Source organism: Myotis myotis, unplaced genomic scaffold, assembly GCF_014108235.1.
Source record: "Myotis myotis isolate mMyoMyo1 unplaced genomic scaffold, mMyoMyo1.p scaffold_m19_p_59, whole genome shotgun sequence".
NCBI classification, from domain to species: domain Eukaryota; kingdom Metazoa; phylum Chordata; class Mammalia; order Chiroptera; family Vespertilionidae; genus Myotis; species Myotis myotis.
Genome location: NW_023416367.1, coordinates 98,225 through 118,815, shown reverse-complemented (window position 1 = coordinate 118,815; position 20,591 = coordinate 98,225). Strand labels below are relative to the sequence as shown.

General features: G+C 54.3%; 1 pseudogene; it reads left to right on the top strand.

Annotated features, from left to right (window-relative positions):
* Positions 1–794: 794 nt before the first annotated feature.
* On the top strand, positions 795–1,941 carry LOC118657541 (annotated as a pseudogene).
* The last annotated feature ends 18,650 nt before the right edge of the window (positions 1,942–20,591 follow it).

Genomic DNA, 20,591 nt, shown 5'->3' with positions numbered 1-20,591 from the left:
GTACTTCTATAAACATAGGGGTGCATATATTCTTTCTGATTGGTGTTTCAGGTTTCTTAGGATATATTCCTAGAAGTGGGATCACTGGGTCAAGTGGCAGTTCCATATTTAATTTTTTGAGGAAATTCCATACTGTTTTCCATAATGGCTGCACCAGGTGGTACCTCATTGTCATTTTAATTTGCATCTCTGATGATCAGTGACTTTGAGCATTTTTTCACATGTCTCTTGGCCATCTGTATGTCCACTTTGGAGAAGTGTCTATTTAGGTCCTTTGCCCATATTTTAATTGGATTATTTGTCTTCCTTCTGTTCAGTTGAATGAGTTCTTTATGTATTTGGATATTAACCCTTTATCAGATGTATCATTGCCAAGTATGTTCTCCCATACAGTGGGCTCCCTTTTCGTTTTGTTGATGGTTTCTTTTGCTGTGCAGAAGCTTTTTATTTTTATATAGACTCATTTGTTTTTTTTCTCCTTAGTTTCCTTTGCCCTAGGTCCACAGTGGTCGGCAAACTGCAGCTTGGCAAACCGTGGCTCGTGAGCCACAGGCGGCTCTTTGGCCCCTTGAGTGTGGCTCTTCCACAAAATACCGGCTCTTCCACAAAATACCGACTTCTGCGCATGGGCCACAAAGCTTCAATTGCACTGTATGTGCGCGCCTGCACGTGGTATTTTGTGGAAGAGCCACACTCAAGGGGCCAAAGAGCCGCATGTGGCTCGCGAGCCTCAGCTTGCCAACCATGGCCCTAGGAGATGTATCCCTAAATATACTGCTACGAGAGATGTCTGAGATTTTGCTGCCTATGGTTTCTTCTAGGATATTTATGGTTTCATGACTTAAATTTAGAAATACTGTTTCTTAAAAGAAATTGTCCCCTGCTGCATTGGGCCACCACTTCTTGTGCGATCTCTTTCCTCTACTGTTGCCATTGCCACCCCTCCATGACCCGTCCATCTGCCCTCCAAGTGACCCGAAGCACCTCATGGCATCCCTGGAACCCAAACACACAGCACCCTTTCCACTGTGATGAGGCCCTGGCACCCCCTTGCTATATCTCCTGCCGAAATACCAGGATGCAAAGATTGTGCCAACCCAGGACCCAAAAACCTGGCTTCTTGTGATATCCTGGTAGACATGGTTGGCGAGTATGACCCCCAGATGCCAATTCACCAGAGGTCATTCACAGAGACCATGAGCTCCCCAGCCCCTGGGAAGCCGTGGCCGACCCAGCTGAGCAGTGCGGACTCATCTACCTGGAGCAGCACAAGCTGTGGCCAGATACTGAGTATTAGTGAAGAACACAGTAGGGTGGGCCCCGTCTATGACAAGATGAAGGAGAACTTTGGGGAGGAGGTGGATGCAGTGGGAGGAGGGACAGCCTCGATGTGCACTGACCACTATGTTGTACCAGGGTTGCCCGGCTTAATCCCACCTGGAACCAGCCCAACCAGCACACCGAGGCCAGGCTCAGGTGGGCAGGGCATCTGGTTCAGAGGAGTTTCTGTAGAGACTAGTCTTCTACCAGCACAGCTGGCGGCCAGCACAGGTCTGGGTGGAAGAGGCCCTGGCCCAGAGATTCCAGGTGGACCCAATAGAACTGGAAAAAGGCGGCTGTCCCTGATAGGAGCCTCTCTATCACCTGGAATCTGGGCTGTCACCCCTGGTGACCATCGCCTTTGTTATCTACAGTGACCAGGCTGGACAGTGGCGGGTACAGTGTGCCCAAGGAGCTCCGTCCGGTCCACGTCTGGTCTCCGTCCAGAAGACCCCTGCCAGAGCCATGCTGAGGTCTTCCGGGCGAGGCCCAAGGCCAGGTCAGTGCTGTTCCTGGCTGCATCTATGTCCATGCCAGTGGCTTCACTGGTGGTCACCACACCCAACAGGGTGCCACCTTGGCCCAGCGCCTATGCCTCCCACAAATCCCCTCGTCCAATAAAATTTCTCCATTTAAAAAAAGAAAGAAAGAAATGTGCAGAAATAAAATTGCATGTGCAGCTCAGGGAACTTGTTACACACATTTCCCTGGCTAAGAGGCCGGGGGGACGCCTCGGATAAGCAGTGCTTCCTCCCAGAAAGAAGTGTTCTTGGCTGCAAATCCGTCCCATTTAGGAGAGGTCAACACGGTGCTTCTCCCGTCCACACTTGTCCTGTTACCTGAAAAATACCTCAAGTGGAGGACAGCCCCTGGTGCCGGCCCAGGTCCAGCACTCGGGCAGCCTTGGTGCAGCTCTGCTGGTCCTCAGGAGCCAAGAAAAGTGGTCCTGGAACCTTTCCTCCCAAGCTCACCCAGTGGCTCCAGCCAGGGCTAGGAAAGGTGCCCAGTGCCCTTCTCTGGGCTGGGATGGAGATGAGGGGCGGAGAGGCCAAGCCACACATCCCCAGAGAAGCCACAGCTGCCACTTGTAGTGTGTGCGGCCCTCTGCTGGTTGGGATGGGGAAGTAGCTCCACAAACCACCTGGAACCACCAGCTAAAGGGAACCTATGAGGGGGACCCTTTAAGCAGCCCCAGGAATGCCAGGGTAGCCACTGAGCCAGCCTGCAGTCATGACAGCGGGGATCTCAGCTTAGGGGCTCAGGCAGCACAAGGGACGAGGGGGTGAAAGCAGGAGCCCCTCTCTCATGGTTCTGCCACCTCTCCCAGAGTGGGGTGGGTTTGTCAGACGATCAGCCAAAAGGAGGCTGGAGGGGGGCGAGGCACCAACAGTCAGCGGGGCCCAGCTGAGCAGAACTGGGTTCTGCTCTGGGATTAGAGCCTTGGTTCTTGGCCCTATCAGGCCCAATGCCCAATTAAGAGTATTTTAATTTCCTACATTGAAATTGTGGAGGAGGTGGATGCATGAATCTATGAATTTCTATCCTAAATTGAAAGTCATAGATAATATAATTATTGTCTCTATAATTTAAAAAATAAATATAATAGCCTCACTATAACATAGAAGAAATAAAAAGAAAAGCAATCCTATATAGTAAAGAGGTAATATGCAAATTGACCATCAGGCCCTCACACAAGATGGCCCAACAAGGGAGGGCAGTTGGGGGGACCAGGCCTGCAGAGGAGGGCAGTTGGCGGGGACCAGGCCTGCAGAGGAGAGCAGTTGGGGGGGACCAGACCTGCAGAGGAGGGCAGTTGGGGGGGCCAGGTCTGCAGAGGAGGGCAGTTGGGGTGGTCCAAGCCTGCAGAGGAGGGCAGTTGGGGGGGGGCAGGCCTGCAGAGGAGGACAGTGGGGGGGGGGACCAAGCCTGTAGGGGAGGGAAGTTGGGGGGGGGGGACCAAGCTTGTAGGGGAGGCAGTTAGGGGCAAGCAGGGCAGTTGGGGGCAATCGGGCTTGCAGGGAAGCAGTTAGGCGCCAATCAGGCTGGCAGGGGAGTGGTTAGGGGTGATCAGGCTGGCAGGGGAGTGGTTAGGGGTGATCAGGCAGTCAGGCAGGTGAGCGGTTGGGAGCCAGCAGTCCCGGATTTGAAAGGGATATCCAACTGCCGGTTTAGGCCAGAACCCTAAACTGGCAGTCAGACATACCCCGAGGGGTCCCAGATTGGAGAGGGTGCAGGCTGGGCTGAGGGACAACCCCCCTCCCCCCGTGCACGAATTTCGTGCACCGGGCCTCTAGTTTATAATAAAATAATATGTTTCTATGTAAATACCTACCTAGGAATGACTCCACTTGAAGACAAAAAGGTCCCACAATTCTCCAAAATTCCCCCTAGGGCTGACAGTCCTCCCCTGGGAGGGCTCATTCTAGCCTGCTGTAGCCACAAGTGGTGGAGCTCAGCCACAGCCAGGTGGCTACTCCCAGCTCTGCTCTGCAAGAAGCCACCTGCTGCTCCCAGCCACTCACCCTCTGGGGGCAGGAAAGGAGGCAGGAGGTGGGGTCCACATGGGCCAGTTCTTGCTCTGTGACCACCTCGTGGGACATCTGCAGGGACAGATGAAGACGGAGAAGGTCCATCAGTCAGGCCTTCTGAGGTTGCACTCCAGCCCTTCCCACAGCTGCAGCTCCCAGCCCAGCAGGCGGCAGACGGAGCCGGCGGGGCGGGGGTGGTGCAGGGAAGGAGGCAGACGGAGGCAGAGTGTCATAGAGCCAGTTTCTTTACATGTTTCACCCACTCCCTCGGGTGCCTTTCTTTTTTCTAAAATATTTTTATTGATTTCAGGGAGAAAGGGAGAGGGAGAGAGAGATAGAGACATCAATGATGAGAGAGAATCATTGATTGGCTGTCTCCTGCACCCAGGCTTGTGCCCTGGCTGGGAATCAAACTGTGCATGACCTCCTGGTTCATAGGTCGATGCTCAACCACTGAGCCACACCGGCCAGGCATCGGTGCCTTTCTTCACCTGCCTGGTCTTTACTGCAGCAGCAGTGTCTGGCAGAACAGATAACTATGCCGACCCTGGGCTTTGCCCTCGGGAATTCTCCAGCCCTGCTCATCTGAAAGCCCAGAGACAGACGAAGCTGCTCAGTGACCGCTCCGTCCCCAGCATGTGGCAGTGTGATGGGGCACAGAGCACGGGGCCCACTCCTGGCACTAGTCTCCAGCAGGTGACAGTGAGTGCCGTAGGTCCTCTGTGCCAGTGGTAAGCGAGGGCCAGGGGACCACTTTGCAGGGTCATGCTGAGCACCAAGCAGAATAAAGCACTGAGCCCAGTGCAGGAAGCACAGGAGAGACTCAGACACACCTTCCTCAGCCGTGTGGGCAGCTGAGAGAAGCAAGGAAAGCAGGCGGGAGCCCCGGGGATCGGGCTTCATGCCCAGGCCCTGACCTCAGACTCTGCACCTTGAAGATGGGAACAATGAGACTCGGCTGGGAGAACTGCCTGTGCCCTGGATCCCTTGGTGGCTGGTCAGAAAGCTACCAGGGATGGTTTCCTGCCTCCTTTTCCCAGTACCCATCACCTCAGGCCCCTTGACTGCCTGACCCAGACTGATCAGAGCTGCCTGTCGCTCACAGAAGGATCCAACCCAGCAGACAGGTGCTTCTTGAGGAGCGGCAGTGGTGGAACAGGGCTGTGCTCCACAAATCACCCCACAGCAGAGCACACCGCTGTCGCTGGGAAGCTGGGCCAGCAGAGGACGCTGCCTGACAAGGACAAGAAAATGCCCAGAGGCTGGGAGTGTCAGGTGACTGGGCTCAGGGACCTGGGACAGGAATCTGTGAGGCCCATGCCCCCACCTCCGCCCAGTGGGCTGTCCCCTCCTCCCTGGGCACCCGAATCTCCCTCTTGGTGGAGGTGATGACTTGCGGCCCATGATGTACCCATCCTTGTGGCTGGTGCATAAGTGGCCATGTGACCCAGGAGGAGGGGAGGAGGCAGACCTCCAGGCTCCCAGCGAACTTCCCTGGCCCCGTAGGGGGTGAGGGGCACCCAGTGGGGACACTGGGCTGGACCTGTGCACGTGTGTGAGATGTAGGTGCCCCGAGCCTGTGCTAGGTGGCTTGGAGGAAGGGCTCAGAGGGCACAGTGTGGATGGCCCTAAGGGGATCAGAGGGGTTCCAAGGTCCAGTTCAGTAGGGAAGCCCAGCATGAAACAGATCTCGGCTCCTTGACAATCTTGGCAGGACCTTGCTGCCAGACCTGCACTGGACCACCACCCTCATCCTCCCTGCTCCCTGGGGGCCCACAGGCTCCCCCTGGTACAGCTCTGCCAGGTCCAGCCTCTTCAGCTCCTCCATCCACTCTGAAAATGGATGTGGGATAGAGGAATGAGTGACAGCCCTGGCCCTCTTCATCTGCCCGGGGCCCAGCTGAACCATGTGGTAAGAGTGGAGAGGTCACCAGGGGCCCAGGCACCTACTGTGTGCATCATGTTCTCACATCAGTGACACTGCCCAGGGACAGCGTAAGTCCTGTGGACAAGGGCGGTCAGGTCACACACAGTGACTCAAAGCCCCAGCTGTCTGGGCTCACAGCAGCTCCTGACCCCCAGGACACTTCAGGTCATTCCCAGTGGGGAGTGTGCCTTCCACTCACTACCCATCTTCAGACCAGGTAGGGAGGTGGGGTCAGGTGAGGAAGGAAGCCCCAGGCCACAGAAACATCACCGGCTCTGAAGTCATTTCTGAGTCTCAGTTCTGCCCCTTCTGGCTGTGTGGCTTTGGGCAGGATGCTTAACCTCTCTGGGTCTCTATTCCCTCCTGTATAAAGTAGATTTGCTCTCGTAAACCAGAGGACAGTGTTATCACGGTCACAGCTAAGCCTGCACAGGAAAGGGGAAGATGACAATGTGGCAACCTCTGGGCTGGTGGCCAGCACCCCTGCCTGTTCCCAACCCCAAGGCCCACCCTTCTCTCCAGCCCAGATGCCCAGCTCCTGGGACAGCTCAGGAACCACCAGGCAAGTCCACCAGCCCAGCCGCTTCTTAAACTTGAGGATGTTCCCAAAGATGTGGTCCCTGATGTACAGATGTCCTTCCTCCGCACCCAAGCAGCTTGCACACATGACATTAGACGAGCCTGCCCACCATGGAGGACAGGCTTCCTCACAGCCCTTCCCTGTCCCAGTAGCAGCTGGGGACATGGGCTCCCAGTCGATGTGCCCCCAGAGGGGGCAGAGGGCGCCCTGGTCTGGGAGGACTGGGCTAGGACAGCAAGGGTGACCATGGTGTGGGAGGAAGGGCGGCAGAGGGCCCTGAGAGAGCCCCCTGCTTTCCTGCCCCAGGCCAAGCCTGAGGGTGGGCTCCTCCCCGCAGCCTGGTCCGTGGATCACGTGGAAGGGGCCTCAGCTCCTGTCGTTCCCATGTGGACCCGTCTCTGCACCGCTCCTTCCACGAGGAAGCAGTGCTTCTGTGTGTCCACCACAAGCAGATCAAAGTAGGACCTCAGGGCCTGGCTGAGGCCTCGGCCTGCCGGGCGGGCAGGGGGCACATGCAGACACCCAGTCAGGAAAACCTGCCCCGGCCCACAGGTCCTCAGCCAAGCACTGCTCCCGCCCATCCTGAAGCAACCCTTCTCCATACTTGGATCTTCTTTGAGGGGACAGGGACGGGGGGGCTGGGCCTGAGAGAGGCCCTCAGCATCCTGGCCCTCCCAGACCTGAGGAGGCGCAGCCACCTCAGCCAGGCACAAGGCACTCACCTCGCCAGCGCCAAACAGGTCAGTCCTGGGGGCCTGGCAGGGACAGAGCGAAGGCCAGAGCACCTGGCTGGGCTGGCCGGGGCCACTGCCAGCCTCTGCCCTGAGCCACTGGAGACCACAGGGGCAAAACAATGAGAAAATCACCCATTCCACTGAGACCTGAAGCGGCCAAGAATTGGACCCCAAAATGCCAACCAGATGGTGGGGGTAGCAGGTCTTGGCTCCTCCCCTCCCTCTCACTGTTTCCTACAGGGTCTCAGTTTCCCCAGGGCCCCACCGCTCACGCACTCACGTCGGTGTAGTTGTAGCTGCCGCTGGTGGCCAGGAGCACTCCCAGCCGCCTTCCTGCCCAACAGGACAGGGATCTGTTCCTGGAGGAGACACAGAGCAACTTCCAGGGTCGGTGCCTCCCAGAGCTGCCCTGGGAGCCCCTCAGGTCTCAGCCTCCAGCGGGGCCCCAGGACAGGCAGGAAGTGGAGAGCAAGGCCAGGTGCAGGCTCTGTCCAAACCCTGAGGGAGGAGGCCAGGGAAAGGAGGGGACCCAGGCACAGGCCTGGTCGTGACCCTGGGTCTTTGGCCACTCATCCTCCTCCATGTATTTTTCCAGGTCCTCCAGGGTCTTCTCCTTGAGACAGCCGGCAGGAGGGACACAGCTGTGCATGTGCACGTGTGTGCGTATGTGTGCATGTGTGCATGTGTCCAAGAGGGGGAAGCCCAGACCACAGTGCCAGTGGGAAGCAGTGGAAACTGAGGGGCTGTAGCCCGGGGGGCTGGCCCCGGAGAGTGAGGGCGATGCACAGGAGTCCTGGAGTCCTGGGCGCCTCACCAATGGGCAGACGTTGTCCACTGTGTCAGTCACACCCTGCAAGAGGCTTTGGAAGGACTGACGAGGCTCCCATGCTGGATAGCCAGTGTCACAGCTGGGGCAAGCCGAGGGGACGGAAGGCTGATCAGCAACCCTAGAGTCACGGGAGGGTGTGAAGAGCTATAAAAAGTGTCAGGTGCCTAGAACCACAGGATCAGAAAAAAAGTACAAAAGTACAGCCTTGAGGGCTCACAATGCTGACTTTACAACTAGGCTTTATGGCTTCCATTCTGGGCTTTGACCTGAATCATCCAGGAAGACTTCTGTGACATGGCGTATCCCCTTACGAAAGAAAGACAAGAAAGACAAGTTTACAATGCACTTTACAAAACTCGTTTTCCCACATGGCTAAACTCAATGAAGTTAGGCATTCTTAAAGGAATAAGAATTATCTGAGAAAAGGGTAACTCAATGAAATAGTTCTTTCCTTGACAATGCCGCATGAGCAACTATTAGGATGGCGAAGCAAGAGTTTGAGGCTGCAGGAGCTGTGTTCCCTCACTGGATGGATCAATGGACAGAGGGATCCATGGATGGGTGGATGCATGGGTAGGTGGGTGGTGGGTGAGTGGATGGATGGATGAATGGATGAATGGATGGATGGATGATTGGATGGATGGATGGATGGATGGATGGATGGATGGATGATTGGATGGATGATTGGATGGATGGATGGATGGATGGATGGATGGATGGATGGTGGGATGGATGATGGGATGGATGGTGGGATGGATAATTGGATGAACAGAGAGATGGATTAAATGGCAACCTTTATTGAGGGTGTAGGAGGAGAATCAAACTTCAGCAGTCAGGAAGATTCCCACAGTCCCTTTCATCCGCGATCCTGTGCTTTCTGCTCATCTCAGGGACACCTTTTAAAAGTACCCTTTCCCATGTTGTATGTTTCCTCTGAATCAGAAACAGAAGGAGGAGGACTACCTGGTTATGGGAAGTTCCTTACCCCTCCCCCTGGGAGTTGGCACGGCAGGTGTGCAGAAATGTAACTTACTGTCCCTGTAGCTGAATTGGGGGTCTGGGAAGTCACCCAGTCACTTCAGTGTTTCTCAGGTGACTTCTCCAGGTACGCTCCTACCGTCTCCTAAAGCTGACTGAACAGTGCAGGGTTTATGCCCAGTCAAACTGGCACTGGGTGGCTGGTAGCTGCCCATCACTCCTCGGCGGGTCCTGGTGTGACCTGCACTGGCACCGCTAGGAAGGCGGGAAGGCGGCGCCTCCTCACGTTGCTGTGTGCTGGCGGTCTCTGCTGCCACCCCAGGACGTGGCCGCTTGTCCAGACCCGAGCCCCTCGGCTGCCTGCAGATCTAGCCAGGAGGTCCTCAGGCTGTCACAGGCCCTCTCAGCCCTTCACCCTGTGCCACTGGCACACTTGGGGGCGTGCTGCATTCCGGAGCCCCTTCAGGAAGAAGCGTGCTGTCATAGTAACAGTAGGTGCATCCTTGCACTGCTTACCCTGTGTTCCTCCTCACAACCCCAAGAGGTGGGCCTGCTGTTATTCTGATTTTCCAGATGACAAAGCTGAGGCACCAGAGAGTTAAGCATGCCACCCACTGCTACAAAGCCAGTAAGTGGCAGAGGGGTCTGAGCCCAGAGGCCTGGCGCCAAATCTGTACTCTCAACCACTGGGTGAAACTGCCTCTGCTCAAGGTCCCTGGACTCCTCAGTGTCATAAAAGACAGAGAAAGACTGAGGACCTTCCCTAGCCAGTTTGGCTCAGTGGATAGAGCGTTGGCCTGCAGACTGAAGGGTCCCAGGTCTGATTCCAATCAAGGGCAAATGCCCAGGTGGCGGGCTCTATCCCCAGTAGAGGTATGCAGGTGGCAGCTAATCAATGATTCTGTCTCATCATTGATGTTTCTATCTCTCTCTCCTTCTCCCTTCTTCTCTGATATATATCTATATATCTATATATCTATGTATCTATATATCTATATCTATATCTATATCTATTTTTTTTAAGACTGAGGATGTGTTCAGATTAAAGAGGAGGCTGAAGAGGCAGCCACAGAACCCAGATCTGCATTTGGGCACTATCTCAGGGAGGAGGATGTGATGCCAAGGACGTTAGTAGGTCATAAGACTGGACTGGGGATGGTGGGTTCGAGTGCTGTCTCCGTGTAAACCGATGCAGTTGACTGGTGCTGCGGTGATGTCAGAACAGCCCTGTTCTTGGAAAGACTCAAGTATTTAGGGTAAAGGTCATGCTGTGTGCAACTTACCTCCAGGCAAGGCCTATGCCTGTGCGAGGTGAGCCGTGTGCGTCACTGGCCGGGATACATGGTAAACACATGGAGCGAAGTGTTAATTAACAAGACGTAAATCTGGCCAAGGGTGTAAGAACACATGTCCTTTGTACGATGTCTTATTTTCACAAGTTCTCATAAACTTGAAGTTATTTATAAGTTTCCCATAGAGGGTGTGTGTCCCCAGGCCCCAGGGGCCGGGCCTGGAGCTGCCTCTCCTCCCACCTGCTCCTGAGCCCCACTCAGCTCCCCCTGGCGTCGTCCCCGGGGCTGCGGTGGCAAAGGAGCAGGTCTCCTCCTGACTCTACACCTCGACTGTGTCAGTTCAGAGAGTCCAGGCCAGCACGTGAGGCTTTGTTCCCGTCACTCCTCATGCTCCCTCCACCCGCAGGAGGCACTGTTCCAGGTGCCCACAGCTGGTCCACAGTGGCCTTACAACTCCAGCCATGGGGCCAAGGCCAGAGGGGCATCCCCTGGGCTTGGAGAGACCCTCTGAGGCCACCAGAAACCTGGGCTTCCTCACACGCACGGGCAGCTGGCACAGGGGGTTGGGGGGGGAGGGGGGAGCAATGCACCACGAAGGCTTTTAACAGAGCGGAGTCTGGATGTAGGATTTTTATTCGTTTAGAGGTGAAGGTATTCCGTGTAGCAGCAATGAGCTCAGTGCTGAGGACAAGAAGGAAATGGCCACAGGGGGCAGCAGAGGCTGGGAGCCGGCTCAGGGCAGTGGCCCTCAGAGCCCAGCCTGGTCCTGGCCCAGAGGTCACCTGCCTCTCATATGGCCACACGGCCAACGGCATGTCCTGGGTGTGGATGGGCAGGGACTGAGGCCAGAGGCTGGACTCCACTCACTGGGAGGGCCTGGCCTGAGACAGGGCCATCGGGCACCCTGGGCCAAGGACAGTTCTGCCGCACCCGGGGCAACGGCCAGCCCCTCCATGGTCGGGGGCAGAGAAGGGATAGGTTAGGGGTAAGAGGCTAGGAACTTTCCAAGAACATGTCTCTCCTCCCATCAAAAGAATGCAAGTTCCCGGAGCTTGTGGTGTGTGTGTGAGTGTGAGAGGGTGTGAGTGCAGTTATAGGTGTGTGCATGCGTGTGTGTGTGTGTGTTTGTGTTTGTGTGTGTGTGTGTGTGCAGGTGGGTGGGAGTGGGAGTGCTGGGACCGGGCCTGACCCCTGAGCTCAGACTGGAGCACCGGAGAGCTCCTGCCGCCCACACAGCCTGGCCTGACCATCCCGCAGGAACCAGGCTCGGGGCAGGGGTGCCAGGGGCCAAGGCTCCCCCCACTGAACAACATACAGGCTTTGGGGGGATCCTCTTTCAGGTAATTTGGCCCCTGAGGGTGAGACTTCATTTATCCCTAAACTGGAAAGCCAGGACTCCCCAATCCTCAGCTGTGTAGCCCCAGTGGGCACAGGTCTGGAAAGACTCTGAGGATGCGGGGGAGGGGGGGGGGGGGGCAAGCAGCCTTCAGCAGCCTGCCCTGCCCTTGAGGGCTGTGTCCAGGCACATGGACAGGACATCCAGGTGGACAGCGGCAGGAGCTGAGGAGCCCCGAGGCAGGTCTTGGCAGAAAGGAAGCCATGGGGCCAGTCCCAGGCCTGGTCGCGGGGAGCAGGTACCTCTCCCAACAGAGACCACAGATTCCCTTGCTGCAACCCTGAGCAGGGAACGGGCTGCTGCTCACCGGGGTCTGGGCAGCTGAGGACAGGCCAGAGCACAGTCCTGAGCAGCAGGAGGCCGCAGGGGCGTCAGAAACGGTGCCGATTGCAGGCGCCTCTCGCACATACATAAATCAGCCTCGTCAGACACCATGCATTCGGTAGGCATCATCTCATGCCACGCCTATGCTGGGCTCAATGAGGGAGACATATTACCTGCCCTTAAGTCAAGTCAGTCGCAGTCCGAGGAGACGGTGAGAAGAGAAACCCAAGCCCTCGAGAACCCAGGGAATCAGGGGGGACTTCCTGGAGGAGGAAGCCTTATGGGTGAGTCAGAAGCAGGCAGGCTGAGGGGCAGCCTGTGAGCGTGAGGGAGTCTCGAGCATGTGGCTGGCAGTGAGGGGAGGTGATGGTCACAGGTGAAGGTTGTGAGAATGGCCTGTCCCGTGCATACAGTCTCCCGGGCCCCGGGGGAAAGAGGACACGCTGCGGGGGTGGCTGGGCCGCTGAGGCCAGTCCGGAGGCTGGTGTAGTGACTCTGGCAAAGGATGAGCTTGCAAGAACATGCAGGACATAAAGCACGTCGCTTACTGACTGACCAGTGATAGGGGGACGGCGGGAGCATGAGGGACGGAGGCCGGCTGTCCGCATGGAGGCCTGGACCACCAGGAGCAGAGCAGGAAGACAGGTGTGACTCAGGACAGACAGTGAGACAGAAGAGGTGGAGAGAGTCGGAGAAATGGGCCTCAGGCCAGGGCGGAGGGGAGTCCTGAGTCGTTGGCATGAGTTTGAATGAGAAGGTGAGACAGAGCTTGAGACTCTGTACTAGACTTGAGTTCAATTTTTTTAATTGTTCGGGGTTTTTTAATATATATTTGTATTAATTTTTTAGAGAAAGAGAGGAAGGAGGAGGGAGAAGGAGAGAAACTTCGATGTGAGAACAGAACATGGATGGGCTGCCTCCTGCACCCCCCTACTGGGGATGGATCCTGCCACCCAGGCATGTGCCCTGACTGGAGTCGATGCACAGGACGATGTCCAACCAACTGAGACACACTGGCCAGGGCTCAAGCTCGATTATCGATTCCGGGACAAGAACGTGACAGCCATGCGGACACATGTGACTTAACCCAGAGCCCCGGCAGCTGTGGGGGTGCAGGGAAGGTGTGCAGGGCAGGAAGAGGTCACTCCCCGAGCTTGAGTGAGGAGCCCCATAGGAAGTCCAGCTCCTACTCGAATGTTCCATCACAGACCTGGGACTTTGGGAGCAGAATTTAGAAGCAGGACAACAGGAGAGTCGTGTTTCACCAAAAACAGGCCTTTGTAGGGACAGGGCTGTGCTAGCCTCCGTCCACTCAGAGAAAACCCCGGTCAAACGCAGGAGCCATGACACCCCGCAGGACGGCAGCCAGCGGCTCCTCACCCAGAGGAGTGTGGCCTCCCCAGGGCGTGCTCCGGGGACACATGGGTGGACGAACGTCACATCAGGCCTGAGCCCAGGGAGACGCTGCTCAGAGGCCACAGCTGTGCAGCCTCCAAACCCCCTTCAGGAGCCTGAGTTCCAGGGGCAGGACCTTTCACCTGCTCAGGATCCGCACCTCCCAGACCCACCAACAAGCTCGCAAGCGTCCCGTCCCTGCTCTGACCTCAGTGTGCACGTGAACACCCACCCCCCACCCTCCCGCCACCCCCGTTCCCTGGCTGGTTAAAATGTAGCTTCTGATTCAGCAGGTGTGGGTGGGGCCAGGATTCCGCATTCCTGACATGCCCGAATCGCCTGTGTGGGGCCCTCTGAGGGCAGGGTGGAGCGCCAGTTTGCATGTTTGAATCAGCTGGGGAGGGATACAGCCTTGGACAGGTGAGCACCAGCCAGGCAAGGACAGGGAGGGAGGGCCATTCAAGCCCAGGAGGGCCATGACCTGCAAGTGACAGCCCGGCGGGTGGGCCGGGAACGGGCATCGTCCGCTCCCTGGGGGATTCTCATGTACAACCACGTTTCAGGACCTCCGTTTTAAAAAGACATTTGACAGATCATGACGATGCTGGATCGGGTGGGCACTCCCCAGGCTGGGCCCCCTCTCGGGCCTGGGAATCTCGTCCCCCATGGAAACATCGGCGATTTTTGAGCGCAGACGGTGCCCTCCGTTATCTTTCTCACTGGAGCCTCACCTCAGCCCTGGGCTGTAGATGTTATTACTATTCTATCACCCTCTTCTCTCCCGGACAAGGAGAGGAAAGACTTGCTCTAGAAACCTGGCTCACTCCCTGGGCCTTTCCTCTCCCTGCCCCTCCTCTCCATCCCCACCACACACACACACACACACACACACACACACACAGTGCCCCTCAGGGCAGGTGGGGGGACAGCTAGGCCTGGTCGTGGAAGCTGTGAGGCATGAGGGTGGTGGCGCCCTCAGGGGGACAGCGCACATTCCTCAGCTAAATGCAGGCAGGGGCACAACACCTGCAGGCTGGGGCCCCTCCCAGGCCTCGCCTTGCCTCGCCTTGCCTCGCCTCGCCTCGCCTCACCTCCCTGGCAGCACAAGCTAAGCCCTGTGCAGAGATTCTAGGCCGGCAGGGGAGTGACCTAATTAAACACACAGGCTTATTCTTAGACAAGGAGCCCAGTTAAGGTCCCTGGACAGCCACCGCTCAAAGGCACAGCCCTAGAAGTGACCGAAATAATTCTTATTTTGAAGCAGCAGTTATTTACTTCTGGTTATAAAAGTAGCACATATTCACCATAGAACGTGTGGAAATACGGAAAAAAAGTGCTACCCAGAGATAACCACTATTTTTGCTTCTTTCTTCTCAGTCCTGCTTTATACATATTTTCAGGTTTGACACCAGGAGGAAATGCTTAGTCACGTAATGTAAGTGAAAGATGCAAAGGATCAACAGACACCCCAATTTTCTTATTTCAATTAGGATTGTCATACAGATATAGTTCGGGATCCTGTTCATTTCACTCACTTCTAAAACACTGACATTTTCCCCGTCGCATTAAATATTCAGCTACTTGACTCTTCCGCTACATAGGTATGAACAGTGGTTCTCAACCTTCTGGCCCTTTAAATACAGTTCCTCATGTTGTGACCCTCAACCATAAAATTATTTTCATTTCTACTTCATAACTGTAATGTTGCTACTGTTATGAATCGTAATGTAAATATCTGATATGCAGGATGGTCTTAGGCGACCCCTGTGAAAGGGTCGTTCGACTCCCAAAGGGGTCGCGACCCACAGGTTGAGAACCGCTGCTCTAGAATTATGTGCATACACTGTTCCCAGTGAGGGGGCATTGACATGGTTTCCAATTTTTCAAATAACTCCACAACAACCTTCCTGTGCATCTCTGGTCATTCCCTTGGGCTCGGTTTTCAGAAGTAAAACTGGTCCGTTCTCTTGTTATGCATGGCCAAATGGCTTCCCAAATATTCAGAGCAATTGGTACTGCCACTCTCAAGTATGGGATGTCGTAGTGCCTGGGACATGTCTTGATTCCTGAAATAATAATCAGAACTTTTTTTATCAGTTAGTGGTGGAGCCAGAGGCCACGGTTCATAGGCACTGATGCCTCAGAGCCATCTGGGACTTTGTGCTTGAGCAAGTCAGCTTCTATCAGGGGAGGCTGCTATAACAAACAGCCCTGGAATTTTAGGGCTTACAACAAGCAAGTTTTATCTCTCACCCGGGTTACTCAGAAGATGTGGATCACCTGTGCCTTTATTCCGAACATCTTCTTGTTCTGGAACCCAGGCTGAAGGCACAGTCACCATCTCCATCCTCACGGTCATGGGCAAGGAAACAGCAGAACTCACCTGGCTGTTCAGAAAAAGCCAAAGAAAAGCCGTGTGTAGAATATGCTTCCATTTGTCTGGAAAAGGCAGAGAACACATATACACACACACATAACACGTATAACGTAAGCTTACATGTGTATAAAATGGTTTAAAAGAATTGATGAGCAGCTGGCGACAGTGGCTTTTAGGAAAGTGAACTATGGGACTTTTGGTGGGGAGAGGCTTGTTTGTCACTATAGTCTCCTTTTTACAGATTGGTTTTCCCCCTTGTGTTTATATTGCCTTTTCCAGAAAAAAAAAAATTATTTTAATTAAAATTTTTAAGAACGATCCTTTCGCAATCCTTTCTCACTCAGGTCACAGCGTCTCCGCCTATTCCTCCACTGCTCCCACATGGGACGTGCCCTGATTCCCACACAGAGAGCCTTAGAAAGCAGACTTTCCGGAAAGCACGGGAAAACCCAGAAGAACAAATAGCAACAGTTACAAAGCAAAAAAAAAAAAAAAGAAAGAAAAAAAGAAAAGAAAATTTCATCCTCCAGCCATGCTTCGCAGCCTCCCAAATAAGCGCCTTTGAGTGAGGTGGGACCCGAAGACAGGGCTGGATTCTCTTGCGTGAGCCAGGAGTCCGCTCCTGAGGGGGAGGTGGGGAACCAGGGAGGAACGGAGGCGACACCGTGAAAGCACCACGCGAGCCAAGGGCGCTGTTGGTGCCCCGACCCAGGGCCCTCAGACAGTGGGCTGCCTCTGTGCCCCCAGCTTCCAGGGCCCCTGCTCTGCATCCTCACATCCCCACGTTTGCTCCTGGTCTTCAGAAAAGTTCCCTGTCCCCCCTCCGCCCCCCAGGCTTGTGTGAGCAGGTTCCTTATAGAAACCTGAAGGACTAGCTTCACCGTCTGGATGAATGGCACAGGGACGCACCCGTGGGGACAGGAGCTAAAGTCAAAGACACCACAAGGGCACCGTCACCAGGAAAGGGGTGGGGGGCGGGGTCCTGGGGAGCTCTTCGGATTTCTAGACGCCACGGAGCCTGGAGCGCTGACCAAGCCTGTGTCTGCACAAGCCTGGAGCGCGGTGATCACTGGGCTACACAAGCAAAGCTGCTGCGTCTAGAATGTACCCGAGAGTGGCGGGGGTGAGGGTGGTCACAGCTGAAACCGTGTGAGCAGCAAAACAAACAACAGTATTGACTTACAATCCAAAGAGTGAAGTAAATATCCACGAATTCCTATTGAACAGATGACTTCATAAATACATGGGGGGAAAGGGACAGCTCTTCCTTACGGAAGAGTTCCAATTAATAAATGTAGGAGTAATGAGGGAAATAGGATTTAATTGAAGTCCAGTGCTTAGCTTAACACTCTGCTTCACTACCTTGTCATTCTCAATTTTTGGAAAAGGGGCCCTGCATTTCCGTTTTGCTATGAGCCCCACAAATTATGCAGCTAGTCCTGGCTGCAAGCAGGTGAACGTTTAAGGAAAAGCAGGGTACTTGCACAGCCTTAAAGCATCTCCCTAAACACTTGTCAATTAAAAGGAGGGAAAATAGTAACTTTACCTGCAGACATCAGGCAAACACCATATTAACCAAATGGCCAGTGTTACTAACAGGTGCCCCAGATGATGGGCTGAGAAAGCAAATCATTTCTGTGTTATCCTCCCCAAAATGATAACACAGACATGCTCACATTGAGGGACATTCCATAACATACCTGACTGTGACTGTTAAAAATTGTCAAGGTCACGGGGACAAGAAAAGACTGTCACCAGTGGAAGAAGATGAGGAAGACAAGGCACACTAAACGCAAAATGGGATCCCCAGTGTGATCCTGGGACAGAAAGAGAGGATTCGCTGAGAAACCAGGGCAATGTGCACATAATCCACAGGTTTGCTAACAGCACTCAGCTGGTATTAGCTTCTGGTTTCAGGAATTCCATTGTTATGAAAGGTGTTAACTGGAGGGGAAGCTGAGAGAAGGGCGCGAGGGAAAGTCTGAAATTGTTTCAAATTTTTTTTAAAACTTGAAAGCAATGATGATTAGGTGGAACGATGTGGCCAAAGGCCTGCCCAAGTTTTATTGGGGCTACTGCCCGCGCCTCTCCAGCTGTGAGAAAGACACACTGCAGTGGCAGGAAACACAAGGATGTGAGAGACTATCAGGATCGGATGGAGGCATGCTCTCCCTCCCAGAGCATGCCTACACTCTCCCTTCCCCTCTTCTGCCCTCACAGGCGGGCATCTCCCAAACTCTAACGGTCCCCACTTGCAACCAGCGGAGCAAGGCTCACCCCCTGCCCCTGCCCCTAAGACCCGCTTTTCTCTGACTCTCCAGGGAGCTGACAGCAGCCCCACCTTGGCTCACTTCTTTCCTCTAATGCAGCGGTTCTCAACCTGTGGGTCGTGACCCCTTTGGGGGTCGAACGACCCTTTCACAGGGGTCACCTAAGACCGTTGGAAAACACATATATAATTATATATTGTTTTTGTGATTAATCACTATGCTTTAATTATGTTCAATTTGTAACAATGAAAATACATCCTGCATATCAGATATTTACATTATGATTCATAACAGGAGCAAAATTACAGTTATGAAGTAGCATGCTTCTTCTGTCCCAGGCCCTCCCTTGTGTCACTGTCCCCAGCTTTAATAAACTTACTCTCAATGTCACCTGGACTCGTGTTGTGAAATCTTTCCTGCGTGAAATCAAGAACCCATGCACTCCTGGCTGGCCCTAGGTAGACCCACTCCAGGCCGGTTGCTCTTCCAGTAACATTCCCTGGTGACCCAGATGGGACCTTGTTTTCTTAGCCTATGCAGCCCGGCTGGCTCTCTTCTCCTACGTCCATAATTGTGACGTCACCAGTAACAACTGGTGCTGTTTCCCCAGCAGCATCACTGGTAACATCTGGCGCTGAGACTCAGAGCCCCTGATCACCCTCCTCAGACACAGAAAGCCAGCTTCTGATGGTGGTTTTATCAACCAAAACTTGGACTGGGATGTCATGGTGTGGAGAGACGTGCCTAGACTCTGGATGTCACCAGAAAGCTCTGAGGAATGGAGATTGACTTGGAAGCTGATGAGGGCCCTTGGGGAAGTGGCCTGGGGCCTTTCTTATTCACGGGTTCACCCACTCTTTCCAGGTCTCACTTGCAGAGCCCACCTGCATTGCCACCTCCTGAAACCAGGCTATTCTCAGGACTAAGTAATTGAGTTGATGAAATATGGGGCAATTACCAACTTCGCTTCTGGATACAGCAATCCATGTCAGGATGAGGATGCTTCGGGGATTCTAGCCCATCCCCCCTTTAGAAGAATCGGCTGATAGCCTCTCTGTTCCTGCTCAGCCCTGAACCTATCTCCAAGGATCCCAGTCCCTTGTGTCCTGTAGATCAGGCAGAAGAGACTTCATACCCTATGCAGGCAGGAACCATGGCCCTTGTCAGCAGGAAGCAGTTACTGAAGACAGAGCCCCCCTTCCCTCATCACCCCTAAAATATTTCAGGGATGAAAATCTCAGGGAGGAATGAAGCAGGAGAATAAAACACTAGGAACATTCCTTGGCAAGTGGGATGGGGCGACTAAGACAGCTAAGCAAACTGGCCCCGCATTTTACAGCTACATTCAGGAGGTCATTGAACAGAGAGCTCGGTGCCTGGCAACAGGCAAAACTGGCCCAGGACCTCCCCCCTCCCCCCAAGTGGCCTGTCCTCCCCTGGCATATTGCTGGCAGTGCAGTTTAGACCTCCTGACCTTTCCTCCCTAGAGATAACATCTAGGCCTCAATTGTATTTCCGTTCCAGGCCCAGAAAAGCAGCAAAACCAGGTGGGCAACTCCAGGACCAGCTGCAATGCCTAGTGACCCTCTGTCCTGATGATGACCAAGCAGTGGAGACCACTACCCTGAAAGGGCACACCTGGGAAAGCTCAGGAATATTCTATCGAGATCCTTCCCTCAAACCTTCCCAAAACTCCCAGCCTTTAAACCCTCAAGACCACGTGTGCTTGCTCTCCGCCTCCCAGGAGCTCGCCTGCACCTTTCCCTCCCCTCTCCTTCCCCACAGGCAGCATCTCCTAACTCCCAGGAGACCCATAGACCTGCAGCCAGGGAGCAGTGGGCCGGGCAGCTCCTCCTGGGCTCACCCTCCCCCCGGCCCCCTCAGCCTGTCTCCAAGGCCCCCTTTTCTCTGACTGTCCAGGGAGCTGATAGCAGCCCCACCTTGTCTCATTTTTTCCCATAACATTTCTAGAGAAAGCAGCCCCGCCTAGCTTGCTATTGCTTCTTCTATTCCAGGCCCTTCCTTGTTTCACTGTCCCCAGCTTTAATAAATGTACTTTCAAATCCCACACACAAAAAAAAAGAAAGAAAGAAAAGAAAAAGATGGATGGAAGAGCAGGCTCCAAATCTGATTGACAAAACAACAGCAGCATTTCAACAAGTAAAGACACCTCCTACTGCATTCTCCGCTCCTCTGCCTGAAGGGCAATGGCCCCACCTCCCCGTCTCCCAGGTCCTCCTCGCCCTGGTATGATGCTAGCACCCACATGTAGGGACCCCCATGATGCCAATGACGGGCCCTCCTCCTCCTGGGATGATGCCAGGGGACCCACTCCTGGAATGAGGCCACACCCATGCCAATGATGCCTGGGCCCCCCATGTTCAGACCTCCCACCCATCCCACGATGGTGCCCACTGGCCCAGGAATGACTGGACCAGACAGATAAGGAGAGAGGGAGCCTCTTTCTTTTCTTTCTTTCTTTCCTTTTTTTTTTTTTTTTTTTTTTTTGAGACAGAGGGAGGAAGAGAAGGTGGGAGCGAGAGAGAGAGATTAAAAGAGAGATAAGGAAACATCAATTTGTTGTTTCCACTTATTTATGCATTCATTGGTTGCTTCTTGAATGTACCCTGACAGGTATCAA